The sequence below is a fragment of the Artibeus jamaicensis genome, unplaced genomic scaffold (assembly GCF_021234435.1).
Source record: "Artibeus jamaicensis isolate MK-2021 breed Jamaican fruit bat unplaced genomic scaffold, CSHL_Jam_final contig_923, whole genome shotgun sequence".
Classification (NCBI taxonomy): domain Eukaryota; kingdom Metazoa; phylum Chordata; class Mammalia; order Chiroptera; family Phyllostomidae; genus Artibeus; species Artibeus jamaicensis.
This window is the reverse complement of record NW_026522014.1, coordinates 778,635-793,566: the sequence shown is the minus strand read 5'-3', so window position 1 is coordinate 793,566 and position 14,932 is coordinate 778,635. Positions and strand designations below refer to the sequence as shown.

General features: G+C 40.9%; 1 long non-coding RNA gene across 2 annotated transcripts; it reads left to right on the top strand.

Annotated features, from left to right (window-relative positions):
• Window positions 1–1,479: 1,479 nt before the first annotated feature.
• Window positions 1,480–14,330, top strand: LOC119042711 (uncharacterized). 2 transcript variants are annotated; one of them, XR_005081276.2, is made up of 4 exons: window positions 1,480–1,566; window positions 2,695–2,763; window positions 13,005–13,099; window positions 14,233–14,330. It is a non-coding gene; the product is annotated as an uncharacterized LOC119042711 (long non-coding RNA). The 2 variants fall into 2 exon arrangements; XR_008389643.1 differs by lacking the exons at window positions 13,005–13,099; window positions 14,233–14,330 and adding an exon at window positions 9,676–9,787.
• The last annotated feature ends 602 nt before the right edge of the window (window positions 14,331–14,932 follow it).

The window sequence follows — 14,932 nt, the reverse complement described above, 5'->3', positions numbered from 1 at the left end:
ACACAGCGTGTTTCTCTGGTGTGTTGGCCCACTGCAGGTGTTTCTCTAACACCAGGAATAACTACATCAAACAAAGACAAGAAATGTTCTAAAGATGACAAAAACCACACATCTGAAATCTGTATTTTCTACCTCTTGGGAAATTAAAATCTACAAGTATAGGGACTTTAATGCCCATGACTTGGAGCCATTCCAAGTTTATAAAGAAAGATCTTTTCTTTGCAAGCCCAAAGATTGCAATAATACAGGGAATTAAACTATATTTATAAACTGGACACCAGTACGCCAGCATGCTTTCTCAGCTCCCTGAATCTTGCAACAAAAACACTAGCAATCAAACATGTGAGCAAGAAATGACAAGTGTTTTGACAGCTCTAGAATACTTTGAGGTATTTTTAGCATATTTCTGAGTTGTATTAGCTTAACCTGTAATAGAATATAAATGAGCCCATATGGCACAGATGTAATTATGTTCCATGGGAGGAATCCCTGTGGTAGGTTGGGGAGGGAAGCATACACCGACCCCATGCCCCCGCCCTCTCCCCTCACCATGTGTGCCTTCTGGAGGGCATGATTTACACATCATTTGCATTGAGAAGAATACGAAGAAACACAATGCTAACAACATGGCACTGAAAACGGCAATGGAAAGATTGGGGATCCCTGGGGGTCCTGCTCTCTGTGACTGACATCCAGTCAGGAGCAGAGGCAGCTTCCCCTGGGGATCACGTGTGATGAAGCGATCTTTGATTATGTGGGCACAGCAATCATAAGGCGTAATTATTATTACTGCAAGAGAATGGGCAAGGCGTCTCTGGGGAGAGCCTCTGTCACAGACACTTTGCTGGCACACGCTGGAAGCAAATGTTCTCCCAAGGATCATTTTCATTCCAACCTGATATTTAGCTGAAGCTTCTTTGACTACCAGTCATGAAACATTAAATATAGATTAGAGCCAGAGAGATGTTGAAAGTTGAAATTCACCGGAGGTGCACGCCTGTGTCCTTGAGAAACAAACCCGAATGCTGTCCAGATGTTACGGCAGCAAGGCAGAAGGTCCCAAGCTGCAAAGAGGCCACAACACAGGAGAGGGGGGGCTGTTTAGCATTCCTCCGGTCTTCTGTTTGGTTTATTTGTACTACAGTGATTTAGCAGAGGATCCTAACAGGCTGTTAGTGGTAGATGTTGCAAAGTGTTCACTCTCCTGAAAGAAAGAAGAAATGCTTTTGTGCCAGGGAAGGGAGTAATTCAAAGCACATAATTGATTTTCTACAGTTTCAAATCGTGATAAGACTAAGGCATAGCAACAGAAACATATGTTAGCAGTTTTGTCTGTGTCTCTCAATGAATCTACAATAAAGAGCACCCCCATAACTTGTAGATGGTTAACTTGCTTTGAACATCTCAGTAGATATTAACAGACACTTGTGCTGGAATTTGGAATAAATTGGCCTGCTCAGGAACAGTCTGCAGAAGGGCAGCTGTGCTGTGCAAACTCATCCTCCAGATGTGTGATGAGAACACCTCTTCTATTTCCTCATTGAATTTTGAGTGCTGCTTTTCCACGTGAGGATCTCCCCACTCCCCCAAACCCCCTACCTCTCCCACTTTTGCAGAACACGGATAGAAGTAGGCCTTTCTGGTATAAGTTAGAAGCATGTAACTGGCGTCATTCAGGGAAGACTCTTCACTTCCTAGAAATCCCAGTAAACCAGCAATATTATACCTGTTGCCCTAGAGGCAGGAAATGGAGTTAGAAGCAAGAAGATTAGCAGCAGGGAGACCCAGGAAGTCCTCTCAGTTGAGGGCTGACAGTGCTAGCTTGGATGAACACAGGATTTTTCATTTCTACAGACCTTTAGAAATAGGAGGGACTGGTTAGTTCCTTAGGTCTTTCTGGAAACAAAGAGTTGAATTAGATGATGTACTGATCCTCCCCATTTCAACTCTAGCTCCCAGGATTTCTGAATCTCTCCCCCACCAAAAACAAGGCAGGCACCAAAAGCTTTGTCTGAAGTTGCTAGAGTGATTGGGGGGGTCTCTCATGATTGTGCTTCAGGGCCTAAGGTGATCATTAAGAGTCAGCAAGGCAAGCGCCCAGGTATTAGAAAGCAGGGAGGTACAGAGAGGACTCTTACTTTTAAACATTCCTCCTCTAGCTCAAGATATAGGGCCCTTCTATAATGCCAATTCTTGTGCTTATACTGATGGTGAAAATAGATTTGTACTGAATAAACTTGAGGTCATGTTAAACAAATATAATGCACCAAAAAGGTGGGGAGAGCCAATCCCTACAAGTTTTCATCAATCTTTGTTCTGCTTGTATAAGAACTCTGATAACCAGGCACAAAACTAACTTCGAAAAATATTGCCATACTCCATCACTGGACAGCCCTTCCTATAACAGTCTTATGGTAAAGGGCAAGGGATGGAATGGGACATGTTTCCCCAGAGAGGACCCCCTTCAGTTGTGTGTTTTTGTGGATGGATGGGTGTTGAAGGTAAGGGGTGCTAAGGAGGGGACTCCTACAGTTAAAACAGCATGAGGAAAAGCACAGAGACTGGAATTACAAGTTATAAGGGAGCTGCAAATAGCCTGGTTTGGCTAGAAGGTAGCATGTAAGTGTGGAGGTTAAAATGAGACACTGGACAGAAACAGTGACCATCCTAAGGAGTTTTCCTGCCATTGAGTAGGTGGAGAAAGAATTGCGAAGAGGATGTAAGATCAGTTCGACGGTGTTGCCCTGGTCCAGCTGAGAGAGGGTGAGTTCCTGAACTACAGCAGTAACTTTGGATGGATGAGCCGTGGATATAAGAGTAGTTACAGTGGTGGAATCTACTGGACTCGGTGGATTTTAGAATGTGAGGAATGAGGGAAAGAAGTCTAGGATGAGTTGTAGGTAGGGTGAGCAAATAATTTCTAATTCATTTAAGCCTCAACTCCAAATTGATTAGTGATCACTTGAGTGGCCTTTTGTGTTCTTGTGCCCTCAGTGGCCAGTAAAACGGAGGCACGTGGAGGAAGGGGCGGGGGATGAGCACCTGGGCTGCGAGTCTCTGGACTGTGACAGAGAAGGAAAGACCAGAGTAGTCACTGATAGAGCCTTTGGTGAAGGTAATGTGACAGATTGGACTAAAAGTCTTTAAGATTATACTTTTTGAGCCAACAAATTACACTTATAGGAATCTATCCTAAGGAAATGACCCAAACTACTTAAACTCTGTACAAATGCTAAACTGCAACATTAGTATAGTGGGGAAAACACTCTAAATGATCGATAACCAGGATGTAGTTACGTAATTGTTCTAGAAGTAGTCCGTAATATAGTTACATAAGAAAACAGTATCTGAAACATAAAAATTGGAAAAGAGGAGGCAAAATATTCATTATTCACAAGTGAGATGGATGTCTTCATGGAAAACCCCAAGAGAATCGACTAAAAACTGCTATAAATAACAAGAAAGTGCAATAAAATGACATTATAAGATTTGTACAAAAAAATGTTCACAGCTTGAGTTAGAAAATAGAATGAAAAAAGCTCATTTGCCAAGGGGACATAAAGTGGTTGAAAAAAATTAAAAGATATATCCTTACTGAAAAAAAATTTAAAGAGTCTATTTGGGGGGAAAATGATCCTACAGTGGCCAGATGTCAATCCTCCCTAAACCAACCTCAAAATTTCATGAGCTTCCCAATGAAGAAAGATACTAGTAGGTTTTTGTCGGTGATAGTGGTTTGGGGTGTTTCATTTTATTTTGCTTTTGAGTAAGCAAAGTGATTGTAAAGTTCATGGGAGGGGGAATGTCATTCAATAATAGTCTGGACTTTTAAATAAAATTAAAAAGTAATAAAGGGGGCTCGTCTTATCCATCATAATGTTCAGTAAATAAAGCCCTATTCGATGGTAATTAAGTACATGACCTGATCAGTGAGAGAGATTGAGAGTCTAGAAATAGAACCAAACACTGGAATTTGGCTTATGATAATAGTCTAGCATTGGTCTGGTCTTAAATTCCGAGGAGATGACGGTCTCTTCAGAAGCAGCTGTACAGTATTTCAAAGTCCAGTAGATTTCGAATAACTATTTGCCTGTTGGAAAATCTGACAATTTGGTTCCATTCTTTACAAAAGGCAAGAGTGGGGAGTATATTTGTTTCAGTACCACTGTTTTTGACAGTTCATGTATATACCTAAATAGCCATATGTATTCCCCACATTTGTATTTGCACAGAACCTGAAACCCAGTGAGCAGTGTGTGTGTGTGTGTGACATTTTTGCTCAATGCATGCATTCTTGGGCGCTCAGAGAAACAAAGCCATTGCACTATCATCTTTAGCAGAGGGTTTGGTAAGTGAGGCATTGAAAACTTCGGGCTAAAATAAGGTTTGGGGATTACTAATGGATTTAATTTCTGCAAGCCAGCCTCATGACACATTACCATGGCTAGCTAAGCATTAACCGGATTTTCTCTCCGTTTCCCCATATTGTTGGGCTCAACCTTACCTTGTCAGCTTGGGGAAAATCCCTTAACCCCTGTGAGTCTCAGTTTCTTCCTCTGTCAAATGAAGGGGTTAGGCGAATTGATCCCTCAGGCCCTGCTCCATCAAAGCCTCTGTTATTCTGGGCACAGCCGACTGGGGCCACACTTCGGTGCGCTAAGCCTCAGGTGAAACAAAAGGAGAGGTGTGCTTAGTTAAAAACAGTGCAGACGGTTTAGGGAAAGTGCTTACCAGCTAAGAACAGTGGTCTCCAAGCTCTTCTGAGCCTGCGATTCTGTGTTTTTTTTAAAAAGAGGATGCATTCCAGGATTTGTACATACACTTATAAATTGTACAACAAATTATACACATTTGTTGCTATACATATGTATGTATATATGTATTAAGGTATACTGTAATGCTGTAGTGTGTCCATTTAAACATATCTAAGAATATAAAACTGAAAAATTAATATTTTCTGCCTATGCCCATACAAAATGGATCATCTTTTGAATCGTCTAGAACTACTGGTCTAGAGAATAGAACTAGTTTGCTCTTCAATTAGTACATTTAATAAGGAGCAAACTGGTAGATGGAACACAGAATGTTTTCTATTTATTGGTAAAAAGAAAAAATACTGTTTTTCAGCTGGCCAGATGCCACCAATTATTTGTGGTTGAGAGGCAGCCAAATATAGTTAAAAAAGACCCTTAAATCTAAAGTCACAAAACCGTGGCTTGAGCGCCCATCAGCAGGGGCTTCTACCCCAACCTCACATCTTAATTTTGAGTTTCTTTGTTTCTTCATGTGTTAAATAGAGTTAATATTACATACAATACAGAGTTATTGTGATAGATTACATATGTTAGATCAGAATATATAAATGGATTATATAATATATATTATTTATATTGCATATATAAATGTGAAGTATAAAAATTGTTATTGCCAAATAAAATGTACAACAAGTACAAATTTCAACCCAATTTAACCTTCTCCAACTGACCTGATTCCTACATACATAACTTAATAGAAGAGTAGTATGTACTGCATCCGAAGTTTAAAAAGCTATTAGGAAAAAGAACAGAGCAATTAAATTGAAACCTGAGAATAACCTCGAGCCTCTCGCCTTCGTAAGTAACATGATGTATCCCCAGGTAGACACTAGGTATTTTGGTAACAGATCCCTTCTACCTGTTCTGTTCATGTCCCGTGCTACCTCCACCCCATAACCTGAGCCACCAGCAGCTGTCCATGGACAGCACTCCTCCCTGGCAGGATAGGGCTGCCCCTTCTTGGGCACTGTCCTGTGCTCTGATAACCTCTGGGCCCCATTGTCAAATTTACCTGCCATGTGGTTCATTCTCTCAGAACTTTGCCATCTCCTCACCAAGAGAACAGTATGCCAGGGGGGATGATATAGATGCCTTTTACTGGGAAGGGGTTACTGTAGGACCTCCAGTCCCCAGGCATTTGCCTGTCAACAGAGAATAGATACTGAATACACAATGTATTAAATCAAAAGACTAGGGAACTAATGGTTGAATCATAAATAAGTTCCTGGAGTGGGAGTGGGGGAGTGCATTTGACTGTAGCTCCTACACCTTTGCTTTTGCCTCTGTTGTCACCAGTTTTCTCATCCCCTCCCCCCAGCTTATCCTGCTCATTCTGTAGTGAAGTTCAGGTTCAAGCTTGGGCGCATGAGGCAAGAACTGCAACATTCTAAGCAATTGTCCTTCCCCACAATCAGGTTGGACTCAGCAGGAGCCACTGTTACTGCTTCTCAGGCCCACGGGTGCTCACTACAGGACTCCTGCATTGTTCCCCAGTTTTCCTGGATGCCAGCCTCCCTGCCTTGCAACTGAGGACCCCTTGCTATGAGTCACATTCTATTTTAATTGCTGTACCTGTTTTAACTGATGCAATCCTTAAAACAACCCCATAACATTGAAATTGTATATTAGAATGGCAGACACTATTACTATCCCTGTTTTAAAGACAAAGAAACACTGTTTTTTTTAAACATCTCCTCTTCAGCTTCTACTATATGCCAGGCACTGTTATAGAGATACTCCCGTAGATAAAACACAAAAATCTGTGCCCTCGTAGTTCTTAGATTACTGGAAGGTTAGTAAAGAGAATTTTTAGAAAGACTCTTGGCAGAGATCTTCAATCAAACCAAATAGTCAGCGACCTGCCCTTCTAGGCCTTGCCTTTTGCAGTTGTAGCTGTTTCTCAGACCTCGAGTCAGTGGAAGAGCAGCCTCTCTGCTGTCAGATATCCACTGCGTCAGCTCCAGCACCAGTGGCACGTGCGTGGGCACTGGGGAGCTAAGTCGCCAAATGTCGTCTGGCTCACAAAGGCTGTTGGTCGTTCAAGAAAGTCAGCCGGGACAAGGACAGAGGACTACAGAGTTCATCTGTATGAGGAAGAGCTCCATTTCAGATGCCAAAACTTTATAAAGGTTATAAAGTCACTTGAAACAAAACAAGTCAGTTTGTAATGGAAACTTCAAGCTACGTGTTAGAATTCATTCAAGATTAAACCTCAACTTAGTTTTAAAGAGGAAATCAACTTCTCTTTGTGAATTAGGAACAAAGTAAATGAGGATCTTTATCTCATGGGGACTATATTTGTAAAGACATTTTCTCCCATTAGTATCTTGACAGAACTGATGGATGTGGCCAGCTGTGATGAGAGGCATTGTGTTTCTAAACCTGACCCCCAGGATTTTAATATAAAAACATCCCTTTGGGCCTTCAAAGGCTACTATCCCAGAAGGATCACAAGGCAGAGAGTAAAATCAAATAACAAAAGTGGGGCACACCACAATGGCAGAGACAGTGTGACCATGCTAGGCAAGATAGAACCCTTAGTGCTTGTCAGCGAGTGATGAATAACTGACAGACATAATAATTTTACAGACACAATTTCTAAGACTGTAACATGGGGTCAGGAAGGGGGTTACCAGGGTCAGCGTAACAATGCAAATACTATGCTTCTATCTTTGCCTTGTCATTCTTGCAAGACCTCATTCTCCTTACTTCACTTAAATATGTAAATTGACATATATTTTTCCAATTTAAAAAATATCTGTAGCTGGTGTGGCTCGAAGGATTGAGTGTTGGCTTGAAAACCAGAAGGTCACTGGTTTGATTCCCAGTCAGGGAGTGTGCCTGAATTCTGGGCTGGGTCCCCAGTTGGGGACATGTGAGAGGCAGCCAATCAATGTATCTCTTGCACATAGATGTTTCCCTCCATCTCTTTCTCCCTCCCTTCCCCTCTCTCTAAAAGTAAAGAAATTAAAAACTTATATATATGTACACACACACACACACGCATGCTTAGGATGAAGCGTCAAACCTTACTAAACTAACAGAGTTGGAAGTGACAGTCCTCATAATGTGACTATACATTCCAATTTGTTCAGGACGGTCTCTTTGCATCTGCTGTCTCAGCATCATTATTAGCAGGACACACCATTCATTCTCAAAATCACCCCTGATTGGACAAAAATTTCATGCTACCCTATTTATAACCCACACCCTAGACTTAACCATGGTTAACTCTTTCAGTCCATTTTCAAATTTCACCCTCACCCAGTAATTTCAAGAGCTCTGTAAGTTGTCTCATGTGTCTAAGAACATGATCCGCACAGCTGCATGATGCTATCACTTTCTTCCCCCTGAGATGTGCTTCTGAAGCATGTGGCACCCGTGGAGCATCTATGAAGGCACTGCTGCAACCCCTCCGCTGCCCCTATTGGCACTGGGCCACTTCCCCTTACTGTCAAAGGCAGTCCCTTCCTCCTGCTCTGATGATGCTGCCGTGCGACAGCTCTAAGTAAACCAGATGCACCCAAACGGCCAAAGCTGTCAGTGAGCCAATGCTGTCAGCACTACAAAGTCACAATGAACTCTCCAATGACATAGGGTGTCCCACTCCTGCTGTGCTTTGTGAGGGCTAGGTCTTTTACAGATTTTAGGCTTCAGGTATGATTTCATGGGGATCATCCAAGGGCAGTTCCTGTAAATCTCACTTCTGATCCTTCGTTACTAATCCTCTACCAAGCTGGGGGGATCTGACTCATCCTAAGGTGAGTCGTTTCCTAGAAGGTGCTTCTGTCCTACTAAGACAAAATGTTGCCAGTGTTCTGGTTATTCGGACATGCTTGAATCCTCCTGTGATCTCGTTTGCTATTTGCAATCATTTCTTAATATAGCGATACCCTTGGTCTCCTTTTTCATTACCTTTTGCTTCATTTGTTTTCTTCCCTTTTCCACATTTTCTTAACAGTTTTCCAACCCTATGGTTTTTTAAATTTATGTAACATTTGTTTATTTCCTTAAGCCCTGTACTTTTTTTTTAATTATTATTTTTATGGTGGTAGAAGAAAGTTGGGGGAGGGTCTCTCTTGTCGAATGACATCTTTTCAACTGTAAATTTCTAGAGAACAGGACCATGTCATGGCCCAGACTCAATGCCGTGTGAATGTGAATCCATACTGGTTGCTGTTCTGATTCAGAAAATAAAGCTCAGGATTTATAATAAATCCTTCTTATTATTAACTTTTGGGTAGAACATAAATACAGCTGCCAAGCTATTAAAAATATTGAGTGGGTTCAGGAAATATGGACATATTTTCCTTTTCATGGCATCCAATAGCTAACTAAAGAGGAAGAAAGCAGACTGGAAGAATATTTTTGTCTCTTTGACATCTGCTAACAGAATGCCTACTTTTCAATGGGACTGCTTATGGGAAGTATGTTAGGAAGCGAACCATACCTGAAAAACTTCAGTTTTGGGTAGTTTTCCACTTCTGACATTTTTCTGTTTGATGTTCCAGAAGTTTCTCTTGTCAGTCAGCTGGTAGTGGGCTGCTGCATCCTGATGATATATTGAAACCTAAGGATTCAGTGCAAGGTCACCAGAAAGGCTCTCTCAGACCCGGAGGCAGCTCGCACAGCCTGTCCATATTCCCACCTGCAGCAGCTCTGCACTTCTTAAGGCCCTCGCTTGGTTTGTCAAGGGGACGAGCTAAGATAATTTTAAGCAGCCTTAAATGGCACTGCGGCATTTTGTATGAAGGAGCTGAAATTCTGTGCTCATTAGAGATATTTATAACATGGGGATGTCTTAACAGGGTGGACATTTTAAAAAACAAATTATACTGAATTCTCACCATGCTTTCCTTAGACTCACCGCTGCAGGACCTCCGTTGGGGTGTGAGTGGCTTCTCCGAAGGTCCTTTTCCGGCTTCGGGAGCAAACCCTTGGAACAATGCCTGAGATCCCCGACTGATTCAGCATTGCAGCCTAGAGTTACATGGAAGTTTCAGGGCAACAAATAAAAATAAACCTTGAAGTAATTAAATTCCAAATTACTGTTTTATTTATTGATACATGCTATATTCCATACTTTAGGAGGTTTTAAATGTTGCTGAATGTAAGTCCTTATTTGACTAGTTTGTAGTAAACCTGAACTGGTGCTATCAGAGAAATCACTTGATTTGCTGACTGCCTTAACCTTTCCTCAAATAACATCTGTCTTACTATTTTGAGATAGCACACCTCCCCTTTTTAGTTACTGATCCGGTGGTAGAACCACATGAAAGAATGTTGTATTTGTACATATTATATAATAGAACTAAAGTATATTTGGCTCAAATAAAATTTTAGACAGGCAATGTGCTAAGCTATTGAGATACTGAGTGAAACAGACTGTTATTGCAGAACTGTGGCAAGTTCTAGGACAATAAGCAGGATGCTTACAGGAGTGCAGAGTGGGGACACATGCGTGGGCCTGTGGAGGTCAGGGAGGCACAGGGAGAGGACACATATATTAAATGATGACATTTTTTACAACCATGTAAAGCTTTGGTAGGGGGCAGAGGGGGAGAGAAATGCGATGTTTTAGAATCTTAAGTCAGGAGAATAACAAAAATTTCCCAATAAATAATTAAACGGACTGAATATTTCTCCCCTTTGGCACTAAATATATAATTACATTAAAGAGGCAAATCAATGCACATATTTCACACCATTCCCCCATACACAGATGACATCAAACAGCTTGACATAGCAGATGTGACGTGACAGAATTAAAAGTGAAGTTGATCATTTTAGTCTGGCAAGATGAGGTTATCTTTTTCTGCAAGAAATAAGATTACGTTTATTAGGGATATAAATAAAGGCCTCCATTTAGGTTGGAAAGTGGAAGCCGAGGAAAACCTGGTTTCCAGAGCAGATGGTGGGCTAAAACCTGAGATTATTTTTTTTTAATTCCAGGGGTCACTTTTATAGAAGGACGGTCACAAAGCGACGTGCATTCAGAGCACGCATTCACGACTTCATTCGCTGGGTGGGAAGTCAGGAGTGATTGAGTTAATCGGTTTGACACAACCACCCTCTGCCAGGTGCCCACTTTGTGCCAGGGGCTGGGAGTGCGAAGATGAAGACACTTCCCTCCTGTGAAAGCCATCGCTGTCCGATGGGGAAGACTGACTCATAAACAAACCGCAGTGAGAAAGTCTACGCAATGGCTGCTTACAAAGTGCTGTGGGAACACAGAAAAAGGAAAAGTAATTCTGTCTGGGAGTCTTAAGGACCTATAATGACAAATAACACTGTCATTTGAATTTCTTCAGGGGTAGTGGGGGCAGGGCAGACAGAGTGCAGATAAGGACTAGCAGAGCGGAAGGAAGTTGGAGGCCAAGTTTAGCTATCATCTGGAATAATCAGCAGTGGGAAGGGCTGCGTCGAAATTAAGAATCTTCCTGATATTACAGGAAACATGTAGAGAATGATGACTCTAAATAGTAAAGAATTATAACTTGTTTGTAATATTATGAGCATTATGGGTTTTACAGTTTGCCTCTTTACCTTGGCTCTTGGGAAGCTCAGATACAAAATTTTAACCTGCCTCTGGTGAGCATACAAAATGTTATACTCTGCCCATTGCACATCACAGATTACTGCACATGTTTTCTATTCACCCAATAGAGTGAGTCCTATTACTGTATAGCAGTGATTTTCAATCATTGTGACACAGAATTTTTAAAACATGCAACACTGACTATTTAGTCAGGGGCACTGACCTCTTTTCCCTTAGACCGCCAAGTAAGAAAATGACAACAGCCAATACAACAGTATAGTATGAAACAGCTGTCTGGTGTGAATGAATCAAAATTATACCTATTTTTGTCAGATTAGCAAAAAAATATATTTTTTGGTGTGCTACAGAATTTTAGTAATTAGTTTATGTGTGCCATAAGATGAAAGAGATTAAAAATCACTGCTATATAGTAATATTTTCTATTTTTCTATATTTGTTACACTACACATTTTGATAAACCACATGCATCCTTTTTGTTAATAGGGATATATAAATAAACAGGTAAGTTACGCACAATTCCGGAGTTGCTTTGTTTCCACAGTTTTGGAGGCATGACGACCACCATGCAGTTCAGTTCCTTTCTTTTTTCGCCATTGACTTAATTTCAAAATATTGAAAGAATCAAAATGCAAATCAAAACCACGATGAGATACCATTTCTATTTATGAAAATGGCTATAAGAAAAAGACAATAACAAGTGCTGGAGATGATGTGGAGGAATTGGAGCCCACATGCATTGTTGAAACATGGTGAAAACGCTTTGGGAAGCAGTTTCACGGGTCCTCAAAAAATTAAACACAGTCACATGACCCAGCACCACTCTGAAGAGAAAACACATTTTCACACACACACTTATACACGAATGTTCATAGCAGCATCATTCACAATAGTACAAAATGGAGACAATCCAAGCTGAGGACTAGGGAAGCAAAATGTAGTAAATCATACAGTGGAATATTATTCGGCCATAAGAAGGAATGAAGTGAATGAACTTAGAAACCATCAGGTTCCATTGATAGGAAGTATCCGGACAGAAAACAGATGAGGGGAGGAAGGAGTGTCTGCTGAGGGGTCAGAGCCTCTTTCTGACGTCATAAAATATTCTGAAATTGGGTAGCTGTGAGGTCGTATAACTGTGAAATTTCAAAAACACACTGCCCTTTTCACTTTTTAAAGGGGTGACTTTTATGGCATGTGAATTATATGTCAATTTTTTAAAAGGGAGTTTGAAAAATTAGTTGGGGCGAGTGGGATGTGTGGGACATAGATCAATTTTACTTTCCTACAAAGGACTTTCTTTGATTATCATTTCAACCATCTCTACTGAACTCAGGTACTTTCTGTTATAACTTTCTTTAAAAGCCTTATAAAAATTTTGGATTTTTCAGCTTTGAAGTTTATACAATTTGTTATTTGGAAGGAATAATTGCTAAGTGACTAAATCCTTTTTCTTTCTTTTTAGTCATGAGCTCTGTGTTCTTTGAATTTGGTATTCAGACTAGGTATTAGTAATTAATTAGATTGACTAAGTGTTTATTTTTGAAATTCAATATCTATTTTCACTTAGACCATAAAAACATTTTAATAATTTTTAAAACTACCAAAAATGTTTCTCCATATTTCCTACCTAGACACTACGTGGCATTCACTGTACGTGGAGGAGGTATTTCGTCCCAGTGTGTACCCAGCACACAGGAAGTGGCTGCTTGAAACTCTCCCAGCTCCAGTAAGTTCTATGGAGTAAAATGACTTCATTCTGAAAAGACAGGACGGCCCTCTCCTTTGTCCTGTGATTATTCTTTCCTATAAAGCAAGTGCTTAACATGCTGAAGACAACATGAGTTTAGATAACTTAGGTTTGGGATTTTTTTTTTAATCTTGTAAAATCAGCTGGGATATACTTTAGTCCTGTCTTACATTTCCCAGGAACCTGGAGTAATTGATGTGAAGAACGACAATGGTGCTTTGAAGCACCCGGTACAACAGCGGAAATGATCACATTTCTTAGTTAATGAAGGAACCGCTCTTTCATAGGCCTTGTTTATGAAAATAAATAGAGTGTTACCTTGATTAGTGAATTCCCTGGGAAGGAAGAGCCTTCTAAGATGTCAGTTGTATGAAAAACCGAAACAAACAACATCAGAAAGGATGGGAAACTGAGCCACCAGAGAAGCCTCGGTGCCCAGCTTCCGCCCATGGCTGCCCCACTGAAAGGCCCACCTGGGGAGACCAGGGGCCTTCTGAAGTCCCTCCTCTGCCTGCCCATCAAGCCTCCACCTGCTGCATTGTTCCCCCTCTCTGTGCCCCTGTCAGAAGCTGCATCTCGGCAAGAGAGAATCCCTCTTCTTCTCCTTCCCTACCTAGTGGCTGGTGAACTGATTTTACTCTGCCAAGTCTTCTAGGGGTAACTATAAGGTATCTGTTAGAATTTCAGACCTGGGCAGACCACTCAGTGGTCTTGGAGAGAGGCTTGCTGGGCACACAAGGCTGTTCTCAATTTAAATCAGGACCAGCCTGGTCTGCATTGAGAATTCTGAGAAGCTAGTTCCTACAGTTTTCAGGCTCTGAGTTCAGAGAAGTTGGCATAAGTCATTGTAAGAGGAGGCTTGTTTCGAAGCTGTGTTTGCTAAACACTTCACACAAGCTTGAGAAACATCATTTGTCCCTGTCAAAAACTGGAGGACAGGGTGGTGGAGCTGAAGTTCCCACCGGTGCTGCCACTCCTGGGAATCTATCTTGTCACCAGTTTTCATCCGAGATCAGCATGTCCCACCTGGGTCTGCTAGTGTGTTCCTTCTCTAAGCCATTTTTTTCTTTCTATCCATCCTTTCCCCATGTCCTTAACTTCACTTAACCCAGGATTTTGAAGACCATCTCAAGGGCCTCCAGCATCAGAATCATCAGAATGGAAAGCTCCTGAATCTTTTCCCCTGGTCCACGACATCAGCATCTCTGAAAACGAGCTCAGAAATCCTCATATTTAATGAGCTCCTTGAATGAATCTTATGCACAATCAATTTTAAGAATTCCTAGTAACCCTTTGCCACCTCCAATAAATGTTGTATCTTTTGAGGATCATCTGGTTTTATTTTAGTTAGCAGTGAATGAGGTTTCATTATAACTTGCCCTGTCTGAGATCTTTAACATGCCCTACACCTCCCACATTAACTTGACTAGGTTCTAATGAAGCTCTATATTATTGAAACATATCTTTTTTATTTATAGAGCCATTACCACATTGAGGTGACCTCTGGCCTGTCACTGAATTTTCCTGTTCAGGAAAAGAGCTACAGGAAGTATAAATGATATAAAATTTTAAAAGAAGATAAATGATAGTAGTATTAAATTCTTCATATATTTTAACTCATTACTGATTTCTAGAAATACTACTACATTTATATATAATCCCTGCAAATCCAGATGCTTACAAATAATGTATGCTTGGGGATAGCTATAAAAATGTGAAATCCTTTCTCTTAAATAGCTGCTGAAAAGGCATATATTTTCCAGACATATTTAAATGCATATGAGAGGAAAGATGTAATTTTGGCCATAATAG